Here is a 6,712-nt window from a genome sequence, read left to right as displayed (position 1 = left end):
CACGGGTCTCCTTACACGGAATGCCGGCGGTGCCGAAATCACCATCAGTGTTCCATACAACGGCTTCTTTCGAAACTACGTATTTGGCATTGTATGGATCTCGAAAAGAAGCATTTCTGGAATGTCGAAACAAGACGAGGAGACTATAAATCTACTCGGTAGGAATCAGCATGGGTTTCGAAAAAGACGATCGTGTGAAACCCAGCTCGCGCTATTCGTCCACGAGACTCAGAGGGCCATAGACACGGGTTCCCAGGTAGATGCCGTGTTTCTTGACTTCCGCAAGGCGTTCGATACAGTTCCCCACAGTCGTTTAATGAACAAAGTAAGAGCATATGGACTATCAGACCAAGTGTGTGATTGGATTGAAGAGTTCCTAGATAACAGAACGCAGCATGTCATTCTCAATGGAGAGGTGTCTTCCGAAGTAAGAGTGATTTTACGTGTGCCGCAGGGGAGTGTCGTAGGAACGTTGCTATTCACATTATACATAAATGACCTTGTGGATGACATCGGAAGTCCACTGAGGCTTTTTGCGGATGATGCTGTGGTATATCGAGAGGTTGTAACAATGGAAAATTGTACTGAAATGCAGGAGGATCTGCAGCGAATTGACGCTTGGTGCAGCGAATGGCAATTGAATCTCAATGTAGACAAGTGTAATGTACTGCGAATACATAGAAAGAAAGATTCCTTATCATTTAGCTACAATATAGCAGGTCAGTAGCTGAACGCAGTTAATTCCATAAATTATCTGGGAGTACGCATTAGGAGTGATTTCAAATGGAATGATCATATAACGTTGATCGTCGGTAAAGCAGATGCCAGACTGAGATTCATTGGAAGAATCCTAAGGAAATGCAATCCGAAAACAAAGGAAGTACGTTACAGTACGCTTGTTCACCCACTGCTTGAATACTGCTCAGCAATGTGGGATCCGTACCGGACAGGGTTGATAGAAGAGGTAGAGAAGATGCAACGGAGAGCAGCGCGCTTCGTTACAGGATCATTTAGCAATCGCGAAAGCGTTACGGTGATGATAGATAAACTCCAGTGGAAGACTCTGCAGGAGAGACGCTCAGTAGCTCGGTACGGGCTTTTGTTAAAGTTTCGAGAACATACCTTCACCGAAGTGTCAAGCAGTATATTGCTCCCTCCTACGTATATCTCACGAAGAGAGCATGAGGATAAAATCAGAGAGATTAGAGCCCACACAGAGGCATACCGACAATCCTTCTTTCCACGAACAATACGAGACTGGAATAGAAGGGAGAACCGATAGAGATACTCAAGGTACCCTCCGCCACACACCGTCAGGTGGCTTGTGGAGTATGGATGTAGATGTAGATGTAGATATACTGATAGTCCAAAAACATGGTTCAAATGGCTCTGAGCACTGTAGGACTCAACATCTAAGGTCATCGGTCCCCTAGAACTTAGAACTACTTAAACCTAACTAACCTAAGGACATCATACACATCCATGCCCAAGGCAGGATTCGAACCTGCGACCGTAGGGGTCGTGCGGTTCCAGACTGAAGCGCCGATAACAGGTCGGCCACAGCGGCCGGCATACTAATAGTCCACTAAGCCTTTCTGTTCTCTTATAAGAACATGAACCTGCCCAGAAATATATTCTAGACACTGAACGTGACCTATTATAAACGAATGTAATATAATAAACACAGTTATTACAGCGCCTGTGTAGTTCGATGCAGACGTCCTTCAGACATGCATGCATGTCTGAAGGAAGAAAAGACTGGTGACGATTTACGGCGGTATTAAATACGTGAAATATTGTCTTTAACTGTGCAGGAATCACATAACGTGCGAACAGTATGTGAGGAGACAGCAGGAAATGTGGACGTCTGGATTGAAGATGTGCTCGGATAGCCGAAGTTGTTAAAGTGGCCGCTCGCAATAAGCGAGAAATATGGGTTCGAGTCCCGGTCGGGCAAAAATTTTCATGTGTTTTTAGTAAATAGTACAGTTGATGTATAACCGTATTTGCAAATTGCAAATATATTTCGTGTATTTATGAATTATAATGGAGTTTCAGAGGTGAGAAAATTTTCGCAAGACGCAACGAAAAAGAGTGGAGGAAGGGCTACTCGGAAGTAACACAGCTGGGATGTAAACATTGACTGGCAGCATCGCACTACTTCAAATGTAATACGTTGATCCTTATTGGTTCAAAATGTGCAGGACAAATACTTTTTTAAATAAAGAAAACGAAACAACAAAGCTGTATCATCAAAGAAGTTCACTTCAAACGATTAGTTTCGGCGCAAGGCTCAAGCAGTCTTCAGGTGCACTATAAACCAAAAGAGTACGTCCATTCCTTGGCCCACGTTTCGTAGAATCCACATAATACTAGCTATCATGGATTGCGTACATCACGAGTATGTACTCTACAACGCGTTGTCACCACTGTTGTACGATACATGGATCACTGAATGAAAGTATTCTTTTGGCTTATAGTGGACTTCAAAATCGCGTAAATGTTGCGCCAAAACTAGTGGTTTGCAATAAATTTCTTTGATCATACAGGTGTGATGGTTCGGTTTCTTTATTTATATCATCATCCGCAGTTTCAGGTCCGCAACAACGATGGAACTCCACAAATACCTTTGTCGTCAGTGAACTACACTGCTTAAGAATTTGTAAACCTGTAAGCTTTGTGTATAGTTACAAGAGACCTCCAAACCGAAATACACTCGCCCCGTACTCAGAGTGACCGCCACCGGACAAAGCCTACTTGTAGTCCTGGGAAATACCTGCTGATTCCTTTGCAGCACTAGTGTCGGATAGTCTTTGAATTGCCAAGTGACTAACGCATGACGCGCTAGTGCACACATTACAGAAATGTAGTGTGACAAAACAACATTGTGAAATATTATTGTATCTGAAAAGTTGGTACGCCGTTGCAGCGCGAAGGTTGCTTTGAATACGACATTAATTTACAAGGCGCGGCCTATTAGAGCTGATATTGCCTTGCATTCCTCCATCATCTGAGCTGACGTCCCTTTCTAAGTTACAGGACATTTGCAGTTTTTCATTGAGTCTGAACAACGGTGCACTTGGCGCTTCTTTTTTTAATTTAGCGTATCATTGCCCCTTTGGAGGGGTTGGCGGAAGACAGTGATAACTCTCGTTTTTGTACAGATCAGTTTGATCATCCTATGTGTTGTACACTCGAATGCACCATATTGTGGTAGCAAATAATTCTACATATACCGAATGAAAGAACTGTCTTCTATATGCGGTAAATTTTTTGTCTCATTTTATTGATGTTTTTTCATTTTGTTTTTCCAAATATGTAACACGTAAGGACTCAAAATCTCGTGGGTTATCACATTCTTTCACCAACACTTCGATCCACCTGTATCCTTCTAGATTTGTAGTTTGGCACTTGTCCAATGAGCCTACGAGACATTCATTGCAGTGCTAATATCCCTTATACTATAATTCGGTACGTATAATATAGCCAAAAACGTTAATTCTCAAGAGTTTCTGTGAACATATTCTTCAATGAACTAGACGCTGCCCAAAACAAATCTATTTGATTCCGTCTTAAACTCCGCTACAGTAGACTTTAAGATGTTTTATACGTTCTGGCATATTCTTGAATACATTTGTATTAGGATGGCTTATAATTTTAAAGTTTAATTTTGCTGTGTGCTATCCCCTTAGCCTGGTTGCATTTCACGAAGAAATGAGTTATGTGCACTTTGGGCTCTCTGTAGGAAAAGAGTAAGCCCTGCCCCTAGGCCGCTGCTTTTGAAAGAAAAACGAAAATAACACAAAAAACCTCATGTACTTTTTATCTTAAGAAAATATTACATAGAAGCAACGCATTAACTAGTCACTTTCTACATAATTATTAAATTTGTTGTATTATTTGTAATACAACAGATCGCAAGAAGTTGCTCAGTAGCACAGCTTGAAATAATCGTAGTAAATCTTTCAATGGAATTGTTAGCTGTTCACGCAGGTAGTATTTAGCGGTGGGAATCCCAAAAAATGGCAGTAGCCTTCAGTTCGTTATCCTTAAATTCGTTCTTGATTTCAGTACTCTTTTTTTCTCGCGGAGAAAAATGGTTCAAATGGCTCTGAGCACTATGGGACTTAACATCTATGGTCATCAGTCCCCTAGAACTTAGAACTACTTAAACCTAACTAACCTACGGACAGCACACAACACCCAGCCATCACGAGGCAGAGAAAATCCCTGACCCCGCCGGGAATCGAACCCGGGAACCCGGGCGTGGGAATTCTCGCGGAGACTCTAGGGACTTGTGAACAGAACTTCTGTTGACTACAAAATCTTTGATATCTTGACCTGTAGCTTCAATTTTAGCTGTCAATATCTAAAATGTTTCCCTGTCACAGTTTCTATATTTGTAAACGACAGCAGCAAGCTTGGAGTTATTGGTGCTTGATGTTCTCTTCCCAAGTTTTACTTATGGCGACAGAATTGCTGGGAAAGTGTTATCATTCGATGTTCCTGCAATTTCCTCGGCACCAGGTATCTCTTATTCAATACTGCTTCAACGTGATCTCACAAATTCGGCAAGTTGTCTCAACGACACGAATTTAACAACACAAAAATGAGTAAAATTCTCGGCGTTGGATGAGTGTTGGATATTTATTTTATTTTCAAAAGTATTTACCAATAAAATTTATGTTCTAAATTCATATGGTTGCTGTATGGTGACATTGCGACAGGAGAAGCGAAGTGCTAAGAGTGTTTCTGTATGAGACTGATCTGGAGGTATTATGATCGCTAAAGTTAAGTCCAAGATTTACGTATATTTAAGATTAAGACCACACCCCAGGATTCGGCACACAGTTCATGAGGTTAACGACGCAATAAATAATTAATGTGACTGTCTTTTCTGAAGTTCAGAATTTCCCGCAAGTACGCCTTTCTACGTTAGTCTGCTGGACTCTTACTAACCCAGTTAATTTTTAGCATCCTTCTGTAACGTAACATCTCAAATGCTTCGATTCACCATTCTGATTTTATTACAGTCGATGACTCACTTCCATATGATGCTGGCGCTACAGACATACGGTATCTTTCTCTACGAGTAAGCTTCTTTTGGTTACGGTTACTCTCTGCTTGTTCAAGTCTGTTTCTTACATCCTCTTTGCATTTTACACTATGCGTTACTTTTCTTCCAAAGTTGCAATATTCTGCCATTTCATCTACTATATAGATCCCAATTTTGATGTTAGCGTTGTTGCTAATCTCATTTCTGCTGCTCCTTAATACTTAACTTCAACTGTCATTGAACAAATCGTATCAAATATAAAGCAGCAAGGGCAGTACCACTAAAACTATTCAAGTACATGAATAAAACGGAAAAGCGGAAACTTGATTGAGGAAAAGGTTAATTTCTGCAAAAAAAAGGTAAAAACATTTAACAGCGCTTAAAACGCTTAAAAAACCACCGTAACAAGATGAGGATTTAAAAATAAGCTTATGATTTTTGTGCTATAAATCGCAAAGAGATGTTTTATTATGGAGAACAAAAGCTATTGTCTTATTGCTTTTCTTCCACTCAGTTTTGATACTTGCAATCCATTTCGAAGCAACAACAAACAGCTTGCAGGTAGTTTTTATTTATACCAAAACTTATTTTATACTCTGAAGTATTTATACCAAGACTTCACTTGGAGAACAAAGGTAAAAGAATGGACCTACTCCTAGAAATTAAAATTTATTTCCACAAATGTGCGTCCTCAAATCTAAATGAGAAGACAGAGTTACTGCCGGCCGGGGTGGCCAAGCGGTTCTAAGCGCTACAGTCTGGAACCGCGAGACCGCTACGGTCGCAGGTTCGAATCCTGCCTCGGGCATGGATGTGTGTGATGTCTTTAGGTTAGTTAGGTTTAAGTAGTTCTAAGTTCTAGGGGACTGATGACCTCAGAAGTTAAGTTCCATAGTGCTTAAAGCCATTTTGAACAGAGTTACTGAAAAAAAATTTTCTAAGAAACTTCCGTAATCTATTTGGTACACTCAGATACCAAACACTGACAATAAATAAAAGACCTTATACACTCCTGGAAATTGAAATAAGAACACCGTGAATTCATTGTCCCAGGAAGGGGAAACTTTATTGGCACATTCCTGGGGTCAGATACATCACATGATCACACTGACAGAACCACAGGCACATAGACACAGGCAACAGAGCATGCACAATGTCGGCACTAGTACAGTGTATATCCACCTTTCGCAGCAATGCAGGCTGCTATTCTCCCATGGAGACGATCGTAGAGATGCTGGATGTAGTCCTGTGGAACGGCTTGCCATGCCATTTCCACCTGGCGCCTCAGTAGGACCAGCGTTCGTGCTGGACGTGCAGACCGCGTGAGACGACGCTTCATCCAGTCCCAAACATGCTATATGAGGGACAGATCCGGAGATCTTGCTGGCCAGGGTAGTTGACTTACACCTTCTAGAGCACGTTGGGTGGCACGGGATACACGCGGACGTGCATTGTCCTGTTGGAACAGCAAGTTCCCTTGCCGGTCTAGGAATGGTAGAACGATGGGTTCGATGACGGTTTGGATGTACCGTGCACTATTCAGTGTCCCCTCGACGATCACCAGTGGTGTACGGCCAGTGTAGGAGATCGCTCCCCACACCATGATGCCGGGTGTTGGCCCTGTGTGCCTCGGTCGTATGCAGTCCTGATTGTGGC

The sequence above is a fragment of the Schistocerca nitens genome, chromosome 5 (assembly GCF_023898315.1).
Source record: "Schistocerca nitens isolate TAMUIC-IGC-003100 chromosome 5, iqSchNite1.1, whole genome shotgun sequence".
NCBI classification, from domain to species: domain Eukaryota; kingdom Metazoa; phylum Arthropoda; class Insecta; order Orthoptera; family Acrididae; genus Schistocerca; species Schistocerca nitens.
The sequence above is the reverse complement of the archived record's forward strand: the minus strand, read 5'-3'. Positions refer to the sequence as shown.